Source organism: Periplaneta americana, chromosome 8, assembly GCF_040183065.1.
Source record: "Periplaneta americana isolate PAMFEO1 chromosome 8, P.americana_PAMFEO1_priV1, whole genome shotgun sequence".
NCBI lineage: Eukaryota > Metazoa > Arthropoda > Insecta > Blattodea > Blattidae > Periplaneta > Periplaneta americana.
Window position 1 is genome coordinate 186,963,664 of NC_091124.1, and position 23,350 is coordinate 186,987,013.

At 36.4% G+C, this 23,350-nt stretch overlaps 1 long non-coding RNA gene across 1 annotated transcript in view; it reads right to left on the reverse strand.

Moving 5' to 3' along the window:
• LOC138704356 (uncharacterized) overlaps positions 1-23,350 on the reverse strand; it is a 964,225-nt gene that overhangs the window by 513,815 nt on the left and 427,060 nt on the right. The window contains exon 3 of the long non-coding RNA XR_011333333.1: positions 16,246-16,340. This is a non-coding gene — a long non-coding RNA (uncharacterized lncRNA). The remainder of the gene's footprint in view (positions 1-16,245; positions 16,341-23,350) is intronic.

The following is a 23,350-nucleotide window of genomic DNA, read 5'->3' on the forward strand; positions in this document are numbered from 1 at the left end:
ATAAAGAAATATTGTGAAATATCATTAGTGTTTGTTAGGTTAGATTTAAGCGTCGTTCTGCACCCATCTCCAGTGTAAATACCAATGGATGTCCTTTTCTGCAAAATTCGAAAGCTTCAAATTGCATGACAACCGATTTCAGATATGAAAAATACACAGAAACAGTTGAAAAAAACTCATGTAGCTCATTTTTTACAAGTTTGAGTTTTTTATTCAAAATAAATATTTTCTCAACTTCGTTTTATAGAAAAATGAAATTTTCAGATATATGCCTATTTATTTAGTAGCCCTACTGAATGTTTTCGTAAATGTAATATACCGTAAATGCATATTACTGAAGATTGTGTATTGAAAATTTTGAAAATATTCGCATGGACATTGTTTGTAAAGAAATGAATTAACAAAGCAACTACTATTAAATTATAAACAAAACTCTTGTGTTGTAAAAATGTCAGCTCTATAGCTTCAGCACATTTCGAGACATTAATTTAATATTCTGATGATAGGAAGTTGCTCACCAATATCACCTTAAAAGCATAATGCGATAAGAGTTTTGTTATGGAGTATTAGTTACACTTAAAACATATAGCACCTAGGTAACTTTGCTTTGTAGCGCAATATTGTTTTGATTAGTTTATTGATTACTTTTATAAGGCTAAAGGTACCACCAATATCAATTCCAACTTATCATGTCATACTCAATCTCTTATTTTTGGGAAATCGCTTTCTTTATGGATGATGTGTTTCATCCACTTAGTACAGTATAGATGTACTACTACGGAATTTAAGTGAATATTCCTTCTTAACTCTTTATTATGTTATTAACATTTAAAACACAACTGCAATATTAAGAAATTGGTATTAGTACTTTTGTTTTACAGACAATATAGATAATATCAAACAGAAAGAAGCCATTTATAAATAACGACATAAAATTTTACGTTCCGTTTGAAGTTTGTGCACCACTGTTTTCTTAATCCAACAGGCTGCTCATTCATATACACAACCCTTCCTCTTTCCATACTTAGCGCTTGATGCCCGCGCACGACGTCAAAGTCAGAAAAATGCGCTTGCTTTGACATCATGCTATAAGGAGTAACATGAGCTGCTGCCAATAAATCAAAAGGAGAATAGCAACGGTAAAGGAAGCTTTTAATAGAAAAGGGAACATCTTCTGCGGATCTCTGAAGAAATAATTAAGGAATAGACTGGTGAAGTGCTTTGTATGGAGTGTAGGATTGTATGAGACAGAAACATGGATATTACGACGAGGTGAAGAGAAGAGAATAGAAACATTTGAAATGTGGATATGGGAAAGATGGAGCGTGTGAAATGGACAGAGAGAATACGAAACCAAAATGCAGTACAGTATTAACAATGAGTGTTTTTACTCACGAACTGAGCTTTCCATGCGGACGTATTCATTATGCAGTGTATATTATACTGTCTACAGCACATTAGCGTACATTATAGAGAATGAAGTTAAATTGAAAAATAATCATAATATGGATATTTAAGCACATTTTTGAAAATGGTGGCCGTTCATTTCGATACAGGCTTCAGTTCTAATGTGCATATTATTGCACTATAGACTGTTGTACGTAATCCCAATTACCAGGTTCGTACTTCGTATCAGTAACTCACGTTGAAATAATTCTGTACCTACTCTATAAAAGAGACCTTATAATAATAATCCGTGGCGCTACAGCCCGTGAAGGGCCTAGACCGACCAGCCGGCTGCTGGCATCACGCCCACATGCCGAAGCAGAGGTGGACGATCATCCAACCAGAATGGAGGTATCGTGTGGTTAGCACGATGATCCCCCCAGTCGTTATAGCTGGTATTCGCAACCGGATTTCGCTACCTATCGTAGCTCCCCAAGTGCATCACGATGCTGGGTGGGCACCGGTCCCATACACTGGCCGAAATTTCATGAGAAAATTTCTTCCCCCATGAGGACTCGAACCAGCGCGCATTCCATAACGCGAGTCCTAGGCGGGATGCCTTAGACCGCGACGCCACGGCGCGGGACATAAAAGAGACCTTACGTACTGTAAATTCAATCTTCACTTCTGCCCGATCCGAAAAAAATAAAATTACTCAGACATGCTATCTACTGTCCGTCCGAGTGGTTATGTCGCAGGGTCGTAGAAAGGGGGTGGGGAAATTACGTGACAGTTAAGTACTTAACGAGGCCCTTCTATTTAAGTTATTTTAAACAAGTGTCTGGGTATAATATTACGTAGACGTCCAATTCCTAACAGAAATTAATGTTCTCAGAAAAGAGCTAAGATAGCCCAGCCACTAGCATTTACAGAGAGGCGAAAAGAAGCAGGTGGGGGAAACCGGGATGCGACGTAGGCAAATGGAAAATGATGCAATATTGAAAGCTCTTTCGTCGCTGGAAAACGCGAAGATATTTTTGGAACGTACCGTTTACTACGGCTGTAACGCTACTATGACTGTATATGCGGTCTTGGATCGGTGTGGAGGACGGTTGAACTTCATTAGTAGAAGGGGTGGGAGTGAAGTACATTCAAAAACTCAGGTACAATAAAAATTGAAGTAAAAATAAAATGATGGCCCTGTATTTCTGCACTCTTTGTACAAAAACTTAATATCAGTGTCAGTTTTCTTGTCGGAAATGCTGCCTTTTCGCACTTTCGCAGAAATAAAAGTGTTATTTATAAAAACAATATATTCTTAACATAAAATGAGAGAATTCTGATCCCGATTATGATATTTGATAGCACACAACGAAAGTTATGCGCACTTTCTAGCGAAGCTCTTTCAGATTATATTAAAGAAATCTGTAGGGTGTCATCTAAAATTGTTCCCGATTGCGTCAATAGTTGCACAAAAGTAGCAGCATAAATGTTTTCTTTTTCATTAAATAAACCCTCCTAAATTCAAGTTTTGATCTGTCTGACCTTTTTGTCTAAAATTGTCTCATTTAAATTTTAATTATCGGCACATTTACAAGTACATAATTCACTGACTTTGCACTAATTTCGAGTCTCATTGCATAGACTCCCATTTTATTTTGCCTCTTACTAAGTGAGTGAATAAACGGCTGCCTGCATCACTTGCAGACAGAGAGATTGACCGTCTCACAGATGAACAACTTGAGAAACACTAAGTACAGGAAGACAAATGGGTGGACGGAGACGTATTTGTAGTCGCAGAAAAACGGACGGACGAAAAGTAGGATGGACAGACACCTAAGCGGCGAAAGACAGAGTACAAACGTACAAAATATCGAACTGATTAAAAACCTTAACAGATTTGTAAACTGATAAACCTCCATTCATAGACAGGGGGAGAAAGCAGGAAAAGTGCTTGGAAACAAAGAAGTAGGCCTATAATATCACTGATCAACAGTGATTTTGTTAAATGTAGAATTTCTGCTGTTTCTTACGTAATTTCGTCTACTGATGTCAAACAAGAAGTTAGAATTTTTCTACCACCCACCATTTTTTTCTGTAATTTTATAAAAACTATTATATATATATAGTCCTTAACATGGTAACAGAAAGAAAATATTTCATTTTATTGATTAACAATTGACCCATAACTTTAGATCACTGTTGCCTGTGAAGTCAGAATTCATAAAAACAAATTTTAAGTCTCATAAGACTGCGAGAATTAGTATTAATTCTCAGTTGAGTTGGAACTTACAATCTTGAAACAAATTTCATAACCTGTTTTTCTTGTCCTAATTTTAAGTGTGATAAAAGTATCTTATAAAGTGAAACATAGCCTATCTCGAAATATTGTGTAAATCACAAACAATTTTTGTTACGTTTGTGATTAGTTAACTCTGAAAGCACACAGGTGAACTTATTACACTAGTTAAAAGAGTTTACGAGTGTTATTTTGTTGCAAAATAGATGAGGATAGGAACTGGACCCCTGAAATCTCTTGTGCTCTTGTAATTCTATTAGCCTAACTGGTTTGATAAAAGGATCCCATCATATGCCTTTTCTAGTTCCAAAAATATCAAAAGATTACAGAAAACATATCAGCGAACTGTTTTAGAACTATAAAGTGGAGTGTAGTATGCAGAGGTCTGCAGCGGACGTTTTCGCTCGAGCGCCAAGTAGTTCATAGCATAATCCGATAGGTAGCGCACATGCATGATGGGTAAAATTGTCGCGAGCGATAAATCCTCGAACGGTATAAGCCGAGCGTTAGACATTCGTTCTTGTGACAGTGATGAACTGTGTAGTAACATCATATATGTTTATCATTTCAAAACTTTGCAGTGTTTAACTAACCTCTCCATAGTACAACTACAAAACTTGCTTCAAAATATAATCTAAATGTTGTAGGTAAATGTTCCCCCCCCCCCACACAGGAGTGATTTTGTTTTTGCCACATCTGATAGATGTAATTGGATGTAAATGTAATTATTATAAACGGAGAGCACAATCACGATAATGCAAGAACTGTATCAAGTTTTCTTGTAATAATAATAATAATAATAATAATAATAATAATAATAATAATAATAATAATAATAATAATAATAATAATAATCTCTAATAATTAGTGTATCAATCTTTGCGTCTGTAACAGTTATGCAGCATGATTATTCGTTTTATTTTATTTTCTGTGACGTTATCTCTGTACTAATATTGTTATTAATCTCCTGCTATATCAATAATATTTTGTAAAACGTTTCTACATTGTCGCAGTATATAGGCGGAACACTATGTATGGCCCTATCATATTATATATGTGGTAAATCAAATACTGAATAATTATTAATTAGCAATAATAATTGTATATCAAAGTTTTTCATACTATTTTATTTATAACTTCATGTTCCTGTTTTGTTCCATTAAACGTTTGTCATAAACGCAGAAAATAAACCCTTATTTTTACCGTGTGAGCAAAACATATGTGTATCTTATCTGTCGCCTTCCATACAAGATAAGACATGTCTGTGAGATGACCTTGTACTGTGCTTCTATTTATTACGAGCGTATCACGACCGACCGTATCTCACTCGAGGGTGCGACACTCGACCGAGTTCAAGCGAGCGATTTAACTCCAATGCAGCACTCTGGTAGCATGTCTCTCAAAATGATTTCTTGGATTTTCATATATTTTTCTTCCTCTAAACCTTCGGGTAGTGAGTGACGAACTTGGGGAGCATTTTCATCAGGATTTTTCTGAAATGGAAAGGCGCTACCAGGTAAAATGGAGCCCAAATATTCTTGCAGACTACTGCTGGACACTCCGAAGAGATGTTTCCCAAGCCAAAAATCTATTTCACACACATTTAGGTAAAATGTTACAAGATAATACTATAAAATTTGAATTACGTTACGTGCAATATATTTAACTTTATTTCAATCGGTAATTATGTATGGAATGATAGGATGGGGTAGCTCATTTAAATCCAATTTTAATCCACTTTATTTATTACAGAAGAAAATAATTTAAATATGTCTTCATAAACCTATTGATTTTCCATCCCAAAATTTGTTTCTAGACTTTAATGTACTTAACGTAAGACAAATTTATTATATTGTATTAATAAAATTCATACATAAAAATCGAAATAATTTTGAATTGTATTCTCATAGTTATGAAACAAAAGGTATGAATTCTTTAAGATTGTTTGAACCAAAACTGTTACAGTATTTAATCATAGTAGTAATTTAGGCCCAAGAATATATAACAAATTTATATTTAAATATCCTAATCTTGTCAATTCTAGTATTAAATTTAAAAAGTTATGTATGGATTTTATAAAAATTGAAAAATTATAAATTTGAATTTATATACTATAATTGCACAGTAGACATAAGACAAATTGTATCGTATAATTATTAATTTCAATTCAGGAATCCGCCCCTGAGCACGAGTTCTACTCTTTCAGGGGCGAGCTAAAGGTTTTTCTGTATATATTATATTTTATGTTAAATTTATTAGCAAAATAATAAATAAATAAATAAATATAATTATGTACGCCAAAGGGGAATGGAGAGGAAAATACTCGGCATATCTTTGAAGGACGGGATTAACAAGAGGTTGCAAGAAATCACATCCTCCAAGAACATAGTTCATAAAGCGGCAAGGATAAAATGGAGATGGGGAGGACATGTGGTAAGGCTGCAGGGGAATAGATGGGCGCAAACAACAACTACTTGGGACCCGTACCAAGGAAAGAGAAGACCGGGAAGGCCGAGAATCAGAAGGGCTGACTCCTTCAGGCAGCAGATCGGAACACACTGGAGCAGAGTAGCACAATGTAGGAGGGGATGGAAGGAGCTAGGACGACAGCTAGTTGAGTAGAGACAACGCATTACAAGGACAAAGCGATACATATCCTAATATGTTAATTTAGTGCGAATTAAACGTAGACCAATGAGTAGGAACTGCAATCACCTGAATGACAAAGCCTGAATATTCTAATGTGATAACCAGGCTTCGAGACTTCGGATCCGATAGAGCAGTTCAGAGGGAAATCCGCATAACGGCGTCCTGAGTATAGTGGTAAAGCGTACAGTGGATGGGGGTACTGTAGAATGAATGCCAACAAATACGCAAAGGAACACGCTCTGGATTTGAAGGTTCTGATGAATAATTTGGTTTTCATACAAACCTATTTTCTAACTGTGTCTGAAACTATTACACGGTTAGAAAAGTCAGAGAATTAATGAGACACAAGTACATCGGTTACTGAACGGGTAAAACAGAAGTGGAAACAATTTTATGTAAAAATAACGGATATGGAGCTTTGTGTAACATAAACAGCAAATTAGTGGACATAGAGTCACCCGAGAATAAAGGACTGATGATGTTAGGTTTTCTCGTTTTGCTCGTATAAAGTCATGCGACGTAGAGCGCAGCTTTTCACAGTACAAACTGTGTTTGGTAGACAACTGAAAAAGATTTACGTTTGAGACCCTGAGAATGTATCTTGCAGTACATTGCAATTCGGTACTGTAACTGCACTTCCTAAAGACGACCAATAGGATAAATGAAGAAATTAAAATTGCTACATGTTTATTTCCACCATTAACACTGTGTATAATTAAACACAAATGCTTATAAAAGACAGGAGAATAAATGCTTTCCACATTATTTTGACATTGTCGTTGTGTAATGTATATTTACTTTCATATGTTTGTGTTTCCCCACACTACCGTACTCTACTCTAAATAGCAACGTTGTTACCTCAACAGATCTCTACCTTTCACTACCTGCAGCGAGTCAACAACCTATAGTACATGCACAGTAAACTTATTGTATCGGGTCCAAAGTCTCGAAGCCTGGTGATAACTAAACCGCGGGAGTGCGGGTCCTTTACCTTCAAGTTAAGTATGACTGGAGCGTTCCGTGGCGAGTGTACTGAACATTCAGGTAAGCAACTCACTGTGCGTGCTTCAGACGTACAGTCTTGAGTATATGAATTGCATACATACAATAATCATACATTTCGTACTTATCTAATTGATGCGATGTCGACGGAATTTTGCAGTCCGTGCGCCAGACAAGTTAAATGCACCATGTTGGAATACCGCTCTTTAAGTTGTTTTGCTGCCTTAATAATATATGGAGCTGCATCGGTGACAAAAAGAAGTAAAGGGTGCGTCAGAAAGAACGGATGGATTTCAAACTATCGATACGCAACGAGGAGAGAGATATAGTGAGGGGGACCACGACTGTTGGGTCAGCCATAGAATGCAGTTTCAGTTGAGAACATGGTGTTGGTCTGACGTACAACGTGCTTCCATCGTAGAGACATTTTTTGAAAAATGAAGAGTCTGTGATCGCCACTCAGGACTCATTTCGACATCGGATGTCACGCTAGGATTCCAACTCGGAATACAATTTTGCTGTGGGTGGCTTCATTTCGTATCACAGGTCCAACATTAAAGAAGAAATCACCTGGATGAACACGGAGCGCATGTACTCCTGCAAATGTGGAGACAGACACTAGGTTTTCCGGCCACCTCAAAGATCAGCCCGCAAACATGCTATTGCACTGAGATTGTCCTGGGTTACGGTATGATGTCGCGCCCTGCTACTTCTTTCTTTGGGACCATTTGAAGGCGTAAGTTTGTAAACATCGATCACATACACTGGACGAACTGAAGACGGCGATTCGTGGAGAAATCGTGGCAATTGCACCAGCTATGACTGTGAAAGTGATGGCAAACATCAGAAAACGCCTCGATGCCTGTATTGAAAGCCAAGGACATCATATGGATAATGTTGTTTTACATAAATAAACTGTATGTATTGATGAATCTGTTGATAACAATAAATTTTTGATTTGATGAATCCTTACAATTTTCTTGCCATGTGAAATCCATCCGTTCTTTCTGACGCACCCTGTACTTTATTATATTTAGGCCTAATCCTTTCCGGCCATAAAAAGGCGCACAGCCTTGTAAAAAACGTGGATAATAGATGCATGGTTTACCTTTTCCAGTTTATCTGAAGTTAGCTTAAATTTCTTCCCTACACAGTTCTCGGAAAGTATACCGACCACCACATTTGCCACACATCTACCACTGACGTCTGTAGACTCATCAACTGAAACCCATATATTTTCTGATCGTTCACGCTTTCTCGAATTTTGGCAATCGTATTCTGGTACGAAATTGGTAAATATCATTTACGTATTGTTGCTTCTAGAATATATTGACTTGTGTATTTTACCAGAAATGATCTAAAGTGGGGATCGTCCAAAGTTCCGAATGGAATGTTTGTGTGTACCAGGTTACATAAAACTATATTGAATTGTGACCCACTATTTGAACTCGATTGGTTTTTGTTTGAATTGCGTTCAACATTTTCCTTGTGTGTTTTACTATTACAGTGTCTTTCAAAATAGTACTTTTTAGTTCGTAATAATCTGAAATTACACACGACACATACAACACTTCTCCTTCTATAATAGCCTAAATTTATCACGTCCGAATTTTTCCACTAAATTATTTAGTATTGCACTTCGTGAACGAGATGTTTTAGGCATTGTAATATGTGTCATTTCACACACGCAACTCTTCAGTATGACAGCTAAACACACTCAGAATGTTTCGGGTTCGATGCACGGAACAGTACGGCGAAAGGCGAGAGAGACTTACGTCATACTCTATACCCGTCTGCATGGCCAACTGCAATCGCCGTATAGGACCCGCACCCCCGCGGTCTAGTGATAACTGACGTGCAGAGCAGACTAACAGCAATGAGTGCAATCCTAAATGACGAAAGTGTTGAATATCTTGGTTATAATTAAGTGACAAAGTGTTGATATTTAGTCATAATTGTCGATGTGTAGTACACAACTCCGCCCACGTGGACTAGCTCGACACGGAGCCTGAGCTTTCCCTCTTGCAGGAGGCCTTAGCCCTTCTAAGGGACACTATAGGCTATTGCATTCATTCATTCATTCATTCATTCATTCATTCATTCCTTCGTTCCTTCATTCCTTCGTTCCTTCATTCATTCATTCCTTCATTCATTCATTCCTTCATTCATTCATTCCTTCATGCCTTCATTCATTCATTCATTCCTTCATTCATTCATTCGTTCATTCATTCATTCCTTCGTTCCTTCATTCATTCATTCCTTCATTAATTCATTCCTTCATTCATTCATTCCTTCATTCATTCATTCCTTCATTCATTCATTCCTTCATTCATTCATTCCTTCATTCCTTCATTCATTCATTCCTTCATTCATTCATTCATTCATTCATTCATTCATTCATTCATTCCTTCATTCATTCATTCCTTCCTTCATTCATTCATTCATTCATTCATTCATTCATTCATTCATTCATTCCTTCATTCCTTCATTCATTCATTCCTTCATTCATTCATTCCTTCATTCATTCATTCCTTCATTCCTTCATTCATTCATTCCTTCATTCATTCATTCCTTCATTCATTCATTCCTTCATTCCTTCATTCCTTCATTCATTCATTCATTCGTTCCTTCGTTCATTCGTTCCTTCGTTCATTCATTCATTCATTCTTTCATGCCTTCATTCGTTCATTCATCCATTCGTTCATTCATTCATTCGTTCCTTCATTCATTCGTTCCTTCATTCATTCATTCATTCATTCATTAATTCATTCATTCATTCATTCATTCATCCATTCCTTCATTCATTCATTCATTCTTTCATGCCTTCATTCGTTCATTCATCCATTCGTTCATTCATTCATTCGTTCCTTCATTCATTCATTCCTTCATTCATTCATTCATTCATTCATTCATTCATTCCTTCATTCATTCATTCCTTCCTTCATTCATTCATTCCTTCATTCATTCATTCATTCATTCCTTCATTCATTCATTCCTTCATTCCTTCATTCATTCATTCCTTCATTCATTCATTCCTTCATTCATTCTTTCCTTCATTCCTTCATTCATTCATTCCTTCATTCATTCATTCATTCATTCATTCATTCATTCGTTCCTTCGTTCATTCGTTCCTTCGTTCATTCATTCCTTCATTCATTCATTCCTTCATTCCTTCATTCATTCATTCCTTCATTCATTCATTCCTTCATTCATTCATTCCTTCATTCCTTCATTCATTCATTCCTTCATTCATTCATTCCTTCATTCATTCATTCCTTCATTCATTCATTCATTCATTCATTCCTTCATTCATTCATTCATTCATTCGTTCCTTCGTTCATTCGTTCCTTCGTTCATTCATTCCTTCATTCATTCATTCCTTCATTCCTTCATTCATTCATTCCTTCATTCCTTCATTCCTTCATTCATTCATTCATTCCTTCATTCCTTCATTCATTCATTCCTTCATTCCTTCATTCATTCATTCCTTCATTCCTTTATTCATTCATTCCTTCATTCATTCATTCATTCATTCATTCATTCGTTCCTTCGTTCATTCGTTCCTTCGTTCATTCATTCCTTCATTCATTCATTCATTCTTTCATGCCTTCATTCGTTCATTCATTCATTCGTTCATTCATTCATTCGTTCCTTCATTCATTCATTCCTTCATTCATTCATTCATTCATTCCTTCATTCATTCATTCCTTCCTTCATTCATTCATTCCTTCATTCATTCATTCATTCATTCCTTCATTCATTCATTCCTTCATTCCTTCATTCATTCATTCCTTCATTCATTCATTCCTTCATTCATTCATTCCTTCATTCATTCCTTCATTCCTTCATTCATTCATTCCTTCATTCATTCATTCCTTCATTCATTCATTCATTCCTCCATTCATGCATTCATTCATTCCTCCATTCATGCATTCATTCATTCATTCCTCCATTCATGCATTCATTCCTTCATTCATTCATTCATTCATTCCTTCATTCATTCATTCCTTCATTCATTCCTTCATTCATTCATTCATTCATTCCTTCATTCATTCATTCCTTCATTCATTCATTCATTCCTCCATTCATGCATTCATTCCTTCATTCATTCCTCATTCATGCATTCATTCCTTCATTCATTCATTCATTCATTCCTTCATTCATTCATTCCTTCATTCATTCATTCATTACTTCATTCATTCATTACTTCATTCATTCATTCATTCCTTCATTCATTCATTCCTTCATTCTTTCCTTCATTTCTTCATTCATGCATTCCTTCATTCATTCATTCATTCATTCCTTCATTCATTCTTTCCTTCATTCATTCATTCTTTCATGCCTTCATTCATTCATTCATTCCTTCATTCATTCATTCCTTCATTCATTCATTCATTCCTTCATTCATTCATTCCTTCATTCATTCATTCATTCCTTCATTCATTCATTCCTTCATTCATTCATTCATTCCTTCATTCATTCATTCCTTCATTCATTCATTCATTCATTCATTCACACTTAAAAATTTTCCGTGATAGAAAAATTTTCAAAAAACATATTTGAAATCAGCACGAAAAATCCTATAAGAATCAATCTTTCTTTAACTTTTAACAAAAAAATGTGTTTAATTTTGTTGACCAGTGTATTTAATTTATGCTTTAGATTCTTTAAAGTACTTCTTGTTTTCTTATGGAACTTGAAAGTTCATTAACGTTCTCGTAAAAGATCACTCCGAGAGAAGTTGATTCAGACAGTGAGTCCAGAGCCGAAGTGCTTGTTACAGTAGTTGATTCAAACAGAACAGTTGTCCGGAAGTTACAAAAGTCGCAACTGGAAAGTCACAAAGTTACGGATAACACACCCACTCCTCCAAATTCAGTTTCCCCACAGGAGTCCAAGACTACGAGTACATGAACTCCACTGAAATGTGTAGTGCGGTCAGAAAATAGTTGCAGATTCGATCAAGAAAACTTTTCCATTCTGAAAAAAGCCTAGTATAGATATACAACTTCCCAGAAAATATCTGTCGATGTCTACAGGCCTGTTTAAGCAGTGTACAGTTGTGTTAAAACTTTATAAACAATTACCAACTCGACCAGGGGAATTACAAGTAAATTCAAGCAGTTTGGTTTGTATTTCACATAAAAACCATACAGAGCAGAGGGCTGGGGTCCCCTGATTAGCTCTGAGCTGGGCCTGGGGGGACCTTAACTCACAAAACAAACAGCAGCTTCAACTAAAACCAAGAAGCAGCATCACAACTTGAAGCCGTAACGAAGTTACGCCTTCCGAAAAGGTTCGACGTACAGACCGATCTCCCTGGAGAGTTTAACCTGGCTTCTAAGACGAAAGCTTCTGATTTTGTTTGTGCATGCCTCTCCGTCTGACAGGTAGCGTGCAATCGCCAGCGTGGCTCTCGCTAATGGACTAGGAATGCGAGGAATGCCTTGAACTGTCCGACTTGAGTGATGATTCAATCATAACTCACTCAAAGAGAAAGGCATTACTCTAGTTTACGATTGAGACGTATTGTAGAAAAGAAACGCCGCTAGGCTATCAGGTAACTTGTTGAACAAACTGAACTGCTTAACAGCTTAATTTCTGCAAGATAATGACAGTTTCTGTCACTCGAGAGAAAATTAAACGCAGAATAAATATGGAAAATGGCTGCTATTATTCGGTTCAGACGTTTTTGCTTTAAGAAAAACTGAAAGTTACACTTTACAAAACAGTTACAACATTACCGGTTGTTCTGTATGAATGTTAAACTTGGACTCTCACATTGAGAGAGGAACAGAGATTATGGGTGTTAGATAATAAGGTGATTATGAAAATATTTGAGACTAAGAAGGCTGAAGTTACAGGAGAATGGAGAAAGTTACACAACCCAGAACTGCACACATTGTAGTCTATTCTTCACCTGACATAATTAGGAACATTAAAATCAGACGTTTGAGATGGACAGGGCATGTAGCACGTATAGGCGAATCCATAAATGCATATAGTGATAGTTGGAAGACTGAGGGAAGAAGACTTTTGAGGAAGCCGAGGCGTAGATGGGAGGATAATATTAAAATAGATTTGATAGGGACTGGACTAATCTTGCTCAGGATAGCGACAGATGAGGGCTTCTGTAAGGGCGGCAATGAACCTCTGTGTTCTTTAAAAACCATTTGTAAGTAAGTATGTTAGTCCATCACTTTCCTTATTATTATTATTATTATTATTATTATTATTATTATTATTATTATTATTATTATTATTATTACTACTACTACTAGAAAACTTGATATGGTTCTTGCATTATCGTGATTGTGCTCTCCGTTTATAATAATTACATTTACATCCAATAACATCTATCAGATGTGGCAAAAACAAATTACTCATGTGTGGAAAAAAAAAAAAAAAAACATTTACCTACAACATTTATATTAAATTTTAAAGCAAGTTTTGTAGTTGTACTATGGAGAGGTTAGTTAAACACTGCAAAGCTTTGAAATTATAAACATATATGATGTTACTACACAGTTCATCACTGTAACAAGAACGAATGTCTAACGCTCGGCTTATACCGTTCGAGGATTTATCCCTCTCGACAATTCTACCCATCATGCATGTGCGCTATCTATCGGATTATGCTATGAACTACTTGGCGCTCGAGCGAAAACGTATGATGCAGACCTCTGCGTGTACACACTTATTCCAACGTTGCCGTCACTGCTGGTAGCAGCTGTAAAACTCATATTTTGAGACAGTGTATAATCCCTGGGTTACAGCCTTTTGGACGTCTTCTGTTTGTTTGAAAATGGAGTCCTTTCACTCTTGAGAATAAGAAGAAATCGCCTGGAGCAAGCCCGGGTGAATATGGAGGCTGCGACAGTGTTGAGACAGATCAGCAGCTACATTTCTTCGTTCATCTCGCTGTTGCCGGTGGGATTTTTTTAACCATTTCTGCACAAATTTTTCTCATGCCCAGGTCTTCAGTGAGATGAGGCGAACAGCTTCCCGATTCATGTTCAATTCCTGTGCTATCATTTTGGCTGTCCGTACAAATTTACATATCCTGGCAATGTTGTCATCTGTCAATGCAGTTGTTGGCAGCCACTCCGGTGTTCATCTCCAACGTTGCTTCTGCCTCAGAAACATTATACCATAGGAAAGTTTGTTCTCTTGGAATTTTCACCGAGTTTCCCACGAAACAAGATGGCATACCGCTGCGCGATATTATGAGTAGGGACCGGATTTTTATGTAATATCAAGGTATGAAATATGTACATATTTATGTAAGAAAAATAAGCTGAATATGTACCAAAATATGTAAAATCATGAAAATATTTAATATCAATATCTGGCAAGTATAAGATAGGTAAGACTCTCCAGTTGTGATTTCATAGACCACCCGAATTTTTTACCGCACACTTGACACATTACTGTTTTTCCATCTGTAGTGAAAGCTTCGTCCATCGCAATCCATGATTTTATTTTTGTCGTTAGGGTTGAAGTTACAGGGGCTATTATAGTTAGTTAAAAGCAGTAGATAAACTCACTTACACTTTATAGGTACTGTAAGTACTAAAACTAGAGAACTGAATGATATGAATGACACAACAGAATTGCAAGCACTGTTCCGCTCTACTGGATTAGGAGAAAATATGAGGAGATGTGGGACACATGCATTTTAGCTGCTCCCTGTACGAAACAAAGTACCTACTAAAACCTCAAACTATAAGCATTTACAAACTGTTGTTTGAAAAGTGACATTCCTGTCTCATTCAGAAGGGCAGGATTGTTCCAGCCGAGACCCATACTTTCTAATTGCTTGGAAAATCGCATTTACGTATAGGTCTACTAAATTTAAAGTAAAGTGGTCAAGCAATAACCTGAAAAGCTATTTATTTTAATCTTTCAACATCTTTCCGGTTCGTTCCTTTACTCCAGCTTCTTTTCAAGTCGGCTACTTTATTGCGGCTCATGTCAGACTTGACACGGGTTTTCCCTGGAAGGATTAGGAAAAGGCAAAGGTTGCAAATTGCATGGGAACGGCTTGTTAAGACGTGTGCAGAACAATTATAGTTCGAGACAAATCATGTCGTCTTCGTCCATTCCACCGCATGAAGGCAACGCTACTTTCTGAGTGATTTTTACAATGCAAGATAGTTGTATGAGAAACGTTGCCTTTCGTTCACTCATATTTACAGTGATCGGTATGGGGTGAGTGCCTCTATTACTTTCTGGAACTAAGGAAGTTATGTTTCGCCCCGAAATATATCCTTTCTTGGGTAGGTAAAAGGGCTTTTTAAATCTGTGTATTTCAAATTGTAAACTTCCCCAGCAAAAGTTTTTTTTTTTTTTCCTTTTAGAGAAGTAAAAATGAATAAAACCCCTAAATATGTTGATTTATGTAATACCAAGCCTTAATATGTAATGTGGGGTAAATATCTAAAAATATGTAGTATCAAATTTTAATATATTAATGGTAATTGCAAGATTCGCAAATATTTGTTATTTATATACGGTTAGGTTGAAAAGAATATAATATGTAATTACATAAAAATCCGGTCCCTAATTATGATATTCCATTGTATTGACGAGGAGCAAACACGCAACTCACTAATGAAGCTGTTACTCCACTCTGACGGATTGCAGGGTAGTGCCAGTTGGAATTCGGGTAGAGGAAGGGCCACGGTCAAACATATCTCTGGTAGGAGGCTGTAGGGTTGCCTCATCAGATGGGAAAAAATCAGTCTCATTAATTTATCGCCCGACCTCGTATGAAGAATTCCCTGAACCAAATGTTTTAAAATGTACAGGCAATAGGCAGCATTAACTGTCTAATCACTGTATACAAACTCAATGCGCACAATTCCCCTCTGTTTGTAGAAAATATTATCACTGTTTTGATTTCTTACCTTAAAATTTCTTGGCGTGGAGAGAATCTGCTCACTTCCAATCCACACTTTGTTACTTTGTTTTGGGATTGCACTGGAAACACCACATCCCGTCACTGAAACAATCAAATTCAAGAAGTTCAGTTTGTCTTCAGTGGACTCAAATATTTTCAAGCACTGTTAGCTGAAGACCAGGCCTGTACAAACGGCGCTCATTGAGCGCGGCCGCTCTTTGAGAGCGGGAGAGCTGTCTAACAGCTCGCCGGAAAGGTACGTCGGAATAACGTACGCCTGCTATAGGTAGTGGATAGTCCACGCAGCTATCTGCTGTAGTGTGTATTATCAGTAGCTATTTCACTTTGCCTATCTACGGCTACATAATGGAGCAATCTAAAAGACGGAAAAGTGATCATCAGGCAAATTCTTTCAATATCATAAAATAATGTTATAAATTTCAATCAAAGACACAACTACCTGCAAATGTTTATTTGCTACATGAACATAAGGTATATAAACGTTTTCGCCTTGTGGGGCATCATCAGATATATTAAAATTATGTGATCTGAACTTAGATTAAATTAGATTTATAAAAAGCAAATACGAACAGTGTGTAATACATGGTGATAAAATTTCATGAGTTATATGTATACTAATTGTAACAAGAAATAAGATAAAATGATGAATTTCAATGTAGTGTAAATTCAAATATGATTAAAATTGGAATTGTGTGTACATATAACTCATTTTACATTATAATACATATTTAGCAGATAATGTTATGCAAATTATGATCATGTTAAAATGAATAAATGGATAAAATCTTGGGTCATAGTTCTTCAATGTTTAGAAAAAGACACGTCTTGGAGAACTGTGTATCATACCGAAATTTGCAGTAATCGATGTTGTAGGTTGATTGTGATGTGCGTATAAATTATCATTCATATACTGTAAACATAAAAGTATGATTTATTTATACAAATTATGAACATTATTTAGTGATCAAATGGGATAGAAGTCTATTTTGGTTATTGGAGATGTAGCAAATAAACATTTGCAGATAGTTGTGTCTTTGATTGAAAATTTATAACATTATTTTATGACATTACTAGACACATCTGAAATATAAAATGAACTGCAAATTCTTTCAATATAGCATGCAAAAATTTTTATTTATTTTTTTTTCACAGTAACTGGAGTCAATACTAATCTGCCACAAAAGTTTAAAAGAAAGAGAAAAATATAATATAATGCGTCATTACTAGTCCACACATACAGATACGATGGTTTTGTTGGTGAAGATCGCAGTAAAATGGTTCAGGAGTTGAAAGTTTCATTATTACATGAGGTAGGGTACGTTAGAATTTATTAATCTTCAACAATTTAAATATCTCTCTTCAGGGAAAAGGCCAGCTCATAGTTGATATGTTGAATAAATTACGGGATTTCAGTCGTAAACTTCCACTTTTCGTAAGTCAGTTTCGGGAATGTGATATGGCTCACTTTCCAAAGATAGAACTGCTCGTGACGAAGCCATGTTAAACGATTGTGTGCAAATATTAATTGAAATTCAAATTAATTTAATTCTAGAATCCAAGATCTTGCCTTAATTGCAAAGGAGCTTAAAGTTACAATAGATTCCTTCAACACCAGTTGGAACAGTGTCATACAATTTACAGGTCGGCCTGGTTGGCGCAGTTGGTATAGCGCTCGCCTTCTATGCCCGAGGTTGCGGTTTCGATACCGGATTGGATTTAACTCTGCTTAAATGCGACAGGCTTATGTCAGTAGATTTACTGGCATGTAAAAGAACTCCTGCGGGACAAATTTCCGGCACATCGGCGATGCTGATATAACCTCGGCAGTTGCGAGCGTTGTTAAATAAGACATAACATTTAACGATTTACAGCTCGAACTTATTGATCTTCATTGTGGCCTAAGGGTAAAGATTATTTGAATAATACTACTAGCCTGGTTGAGTTTTACAAGACTAAACATTAGCAATAATATCCACGACTACACAGGCTGGCTGTGAAAATGATTGCTATGTTTGGCTCAACTGTTTTCTATAACCAACTTTAATAAAGGTAGGCTCGAACATCTGTAACGGATGTTTTATTACGATCAGTACTGTTTCTTTCAGCTGCCAACAGCATAAAACGCCGTTTTCATGTACTGATAAATAAAAATGTAACAAAATGATATTGTACATTTAAGTAGCTATAGAATTTCTATTATTTCTGTAAATTAAATATGTTTTTATTAATTAACAATAGTCCAAGATAGTTTTGTAAACACTGAAATGGAATTAATTTCATGAACACTCGTACTAGTACTTTTGGTGTACATTTTGTTCGACATAACCCCTTTTTCCAGTCCACCCTTATAAAGAGCGCAGCTAATATCTGCATTCCGCTCATGAGCTGTGAGCCGGCTCGGAGAGCGCAAACCTTGTGCAGGCCTGCTCTAACCTTTATTAATTGAAGTGGAATAAATCCATAAACACAATTTTATTCATATTCTGAATTGTTATTTACCGAACGAATTCCTGACTCATAGGGTCCGAACTTTGTCCCAGGAGGCTAGATGACTGTTTATGGCTGGACTTTTTACTGTAGTGGACGACGCGCGAGCATATAGCAAGCGAAGTACTTGACTGACAGTTCACGCGATTCTTGGTAAAGTTACGCAGAACAACACATGGACCACATTAACAATATTACGCTAATATTTAAAATTTATATTATTTACACTATATAGACTTGGTCAAAATGAAATTGACCTGCCTCTTGAGCAGTTAAGATTTTCTATGTCTCTTCAGGAGAGCGCGCAGTTCACAACCGTGAACCTCCCTGCGCCGCTTAACTCCATAATATAAGGCGCTGATTTGGGCTACCTGCACAGCATGCTTTGAATCTCCGTAGAGAATTTTTTGTTCTGTCCTTTGTTTTATTTTTTACAACTAGTTTTAGTGTAACATAGTCAAATAATTTTTGCTTATGTTAATTAATATTCCTGTGATGTAGTTTATGCTGTGGGCAATTTTATTGTTTATGGTGGCTGTACTGTTTACTTTATTTTTCCTGAACGTACTCTGATCTTCTCCTCCGCTGATTGGAGTAACGACACGCATCGCCGGCCTCGGCTTGGAGACCGAGCGAATATTCAGTTGGTGAGATAATTCGACGCAGTTACGACTTCGAGAGAGAAACGGGTAGTCTCTCGTCTCTGCTGAGATAGTCAACTCATCGTATTACGTGGTTCCGGTGGTCAAGGTGACCCTGCTGATTTGGATAGCTGCAATTATCGTCTGTGTGGTATAATTCATCGGTGGAACATCGTTTGGATATCATCGCTTTACAGACTGAGGGATGGTCTGTTTCATTCTCAACATTCCTGGTTTCATATTCTATACGACGAGGGATCATCCACGTCCATAAGTCTACAGGGAAGTTCTCTGGGGTCGTTACGCCATTAATGTATATAACGGCTTACTTGGTTACCGTGTGCTTTCCATGAATTCGAACTTTGATTCAGCTAAAGGTTGGAGACTACAACTTTATATGTCTTATTACAGCCGAGTCTATTCAGACTGTATTTTCAATGAGTGTTCAGTTTACTCTGTTATACATTGCCTTTCTTACATTCATTCTGATGGCAGACATTAATTTTCTCTCTTTCATTATCTCATTATTTTATATTGTTATTAGTTCTATAATTCTTTGTTTTTGTATTTTTACATTAATTTATCTCTCTCAGTTTGTTAATATTAAGTTGTTATAATTATCATGGTATTTGTACTATTTGTGAAAGGCAGCCAAAAATACCTAGACTTACGATCCTTTCCTCTTTCCTGGGTTTTACTCAGGCACGCTGGTACAACATTCCTTACAGATAATTATAAAATTGGTGATGCAAATTTATGGTTATAATTCCAGGAAATCAGGATATATTTTTGATTTTTCTTCTGTTTCAATTACTACATTTAGGCCCTGATGATCACGGATTTAGATTATATAATAATTATATTCCCTGTACCACAACTGGCAAATTAATTATTGCAAATTATTTAACCGTCAACATATTTAATTAATGTTCCTTAGGCGAGACAGTATGAAGCAACAGGGATTAATAAAATAATTAATACAGCATTTTAATATGAAAACCCTTAATATTGTCGTCTTGAGTGTTACTTCCATCTAGCTTCAAAAGTTTCCATTAACACGAAAAAAATAATAAAGCGAAAAGTATTCTAGGGATAAAAAATGACGAAATTCTGTTATATTTTCACTGATGCATTTAAAAGGCAAAAAAAAAGTTCTGTACCTCCAGGAATATCTGAACTTGCAACCTCACGAAGACTTAGCTATCGCTCTACCACTACGCCAAGAGTACTACTACAGTAAGAACGGGATTCTAACGAGCAATGGTCATAGTCCACTTGAGAACCTGATATACAGTATATAGCAGCGTTTCTCAAACTATGGTCCGCCGACCATCTGTGGTCCTCGAGTTCTGTCCTTGTGGTCCTTCAAAAAAGACAGAAGAAAAAATAAAATTCAAACAATTTCGTATCACACTGTAGCTGAAAATCTCAGACTTTGGAAATGACACATGGCAATCGCCTTTCACTTTTTCTCTCAATACTTATATTTTATGAAATGTCTTACCCTACCCGTCTACCCACTTCCCACTCTACTCTCTACAAAAAAGAGGACTTTAAAGGACTCTTGACGTGGTGTCTCTGGCCATCTTTTCCCAGCATATCTGGTGCCGAGCCTGTAACCCAGCCAGGGACCATCTGAATTCATAACAGAGGACCAAAGTACCGAACCTTTTCATGTATTGATGACTTTCTTAATAGTTTTACCGACACCCAGTCTGCACATTGAAATGGACACGTACTGTACGTCGTACACCATTAATAGAACGTGTCAAATTGCATCTTTACTTGTTGAAAATCGGGCATGTTACTGCGTTCATTTTTTTATTTGTTTTTCCAGATGACGATATAAAAAATTTTAGACTCCGCCTATTTTAAAATCCGACAAGTTTACTTTTTACACTTGCGTGTTTCGTCTCTAAGTGCCGTTTCAATTTCGCGGGTTTTATGCACTCGTTTGAAAGTACTTCGTAGCAAACAACGCACCGAGGTTTTGGTTCACTATCATTGCCACACCAAGTAAATCAAAGTTCCAAATAACTCTCGTCATATTTACGAAAATATTATTTTTCTTTGAATAGCTACTAGCAGGACTAGATATTTCTTTAATTGCACTGTAATTAATATATTTCTTCAGACAGCTTCTGAACTATTAGCACTGCCTAAATGAACCGTATTATCATCTTCCTTTCTTTTCAAAGATCCGGATCAAAGCCAGTTTTCCATTATGTATAATGGGCACTATTTACAGAGACATAGATAACTACTATAATATACCCCATAAGAAGGATTTCAAAGAACTAACTGCTAACAGGCAAGCAATGAATCAACAATGCACATAATTTGTTGTAAGTTACTTGTGATTGGCTACAAAAAATATAATTACAAAAGTATTATAATTAATTAATTGTATTTTAAAATATAAGTATAGTCTACTGGTATTAAAATATGCTGTAAAAATAATAAATTTTCTTTCGAAGGGAACAAGAGTAAGGTGGTCCGCGGAACTGTTCTGACTTAAAAAAGTGGTCCCCACTTCAGAAAAGTTTGAGAAACGCTGGTATATAGTATTTGTTTTACAATATTCACTGTTTAAACACTCCGTCTGTTTTGAATCTCGTACATAAATTATTTTCTCGGAAGATTTTAGTGGTTAATAGTTGCGTTCCCCGTTATAACTGCTAGAAGAATATACGCAATCTTATGAATAAAACCTGGCTGTTCCGAGCGCTCACAGAAATACCCGATTCGAACTTAGTCTCTCAGACGCCGGCCACTTTCATTTTGACCAAGTGTACACTAGAATAAAGTCCAATACATAATCAAGTGCAACTTCTAAGGCGGATTAGCTCACCACGCTGGAAAAGTTAGAACTTTCCCTCTAGTAGGAAGCTTTCGTCCTTCACGGGACACAATAGGCTATCTTTATCTTTTATAGACTAGAATACCGTACGCTAATTTTTACTTTTTACACTAAAGAATGTAGGCCATATTGATCCAACATTGTTTAAATAGGGCTACTCTATTATGTGCAACTATACACTAGTATGTATGCTCTCTAGAAACTAAGTACCCATCGGGTATCTCCGCTACAATTCGGAGGCAGGCGATGTTACATGTTGTTGGACAACGTTGTGGATAGAACATTTTGTAGCATTTCCGGCATGACTTTAGCACAGGCTTCAATGATACGGTTCTTTAAATGTTCCACATTATCAATTTTCTTTTACCCTACCAAGCTCTGTATATAACCCTAAAAGAAAAAATCAAGAGGCGTTAAATCTGGAGACTTTGCAGGCCATTCCACTGGTCCACGTCGACCAATCCAATGTCCAGGGAACTGTTCGTCTAGTCTGCTGCAACATTTATGTGGCATAACCTACCAAAATGAAGAATGATATCAATTCTTTTCTCTTTCGATAATTTCATCACGAAAATCAAGAAATTTGTTATAGGAAGGCTTCAAATAATCACAACAATGCACTGAAACTGTCACAGGTTAACCAGACAGTAAAGCAGGAAAAGTTAATTACCAGAATTTCATAAAAACACCTTTTCCAAAGCCTCCTTAGTACCGTACCATGTTACAAAAATCTGTAGATGCAGTAACTGTTTGTGTCATTATTACAGTTATTTTAAATGACTTGAAGAGCTGCCGGCCCGGATGGCTCAAGCGGTAGGGGCACGGCATATCTCTATCGCTTGGTCCGAGTTGTGGGTTCGAGTCCCGCCTCGGGCATGGGTGTTGTGTTTGTATTCGTGTAAGTAAAACAAAGGAAACAAGTGAAAACGAAAACAGAAAATAAAAATAACTTTGGCAAACGGCCTCTGGCCGGCCTAAATTTTAAAATAAAAAAAAAGATTAGAGATATCTCAAAACGGATTGCACAATTGTTTTCCTCAGAAAATTTCACATTATTTTGAGTACCTAAATGACCTTCTTTCCATTTAAAATTTCAAAGTTGT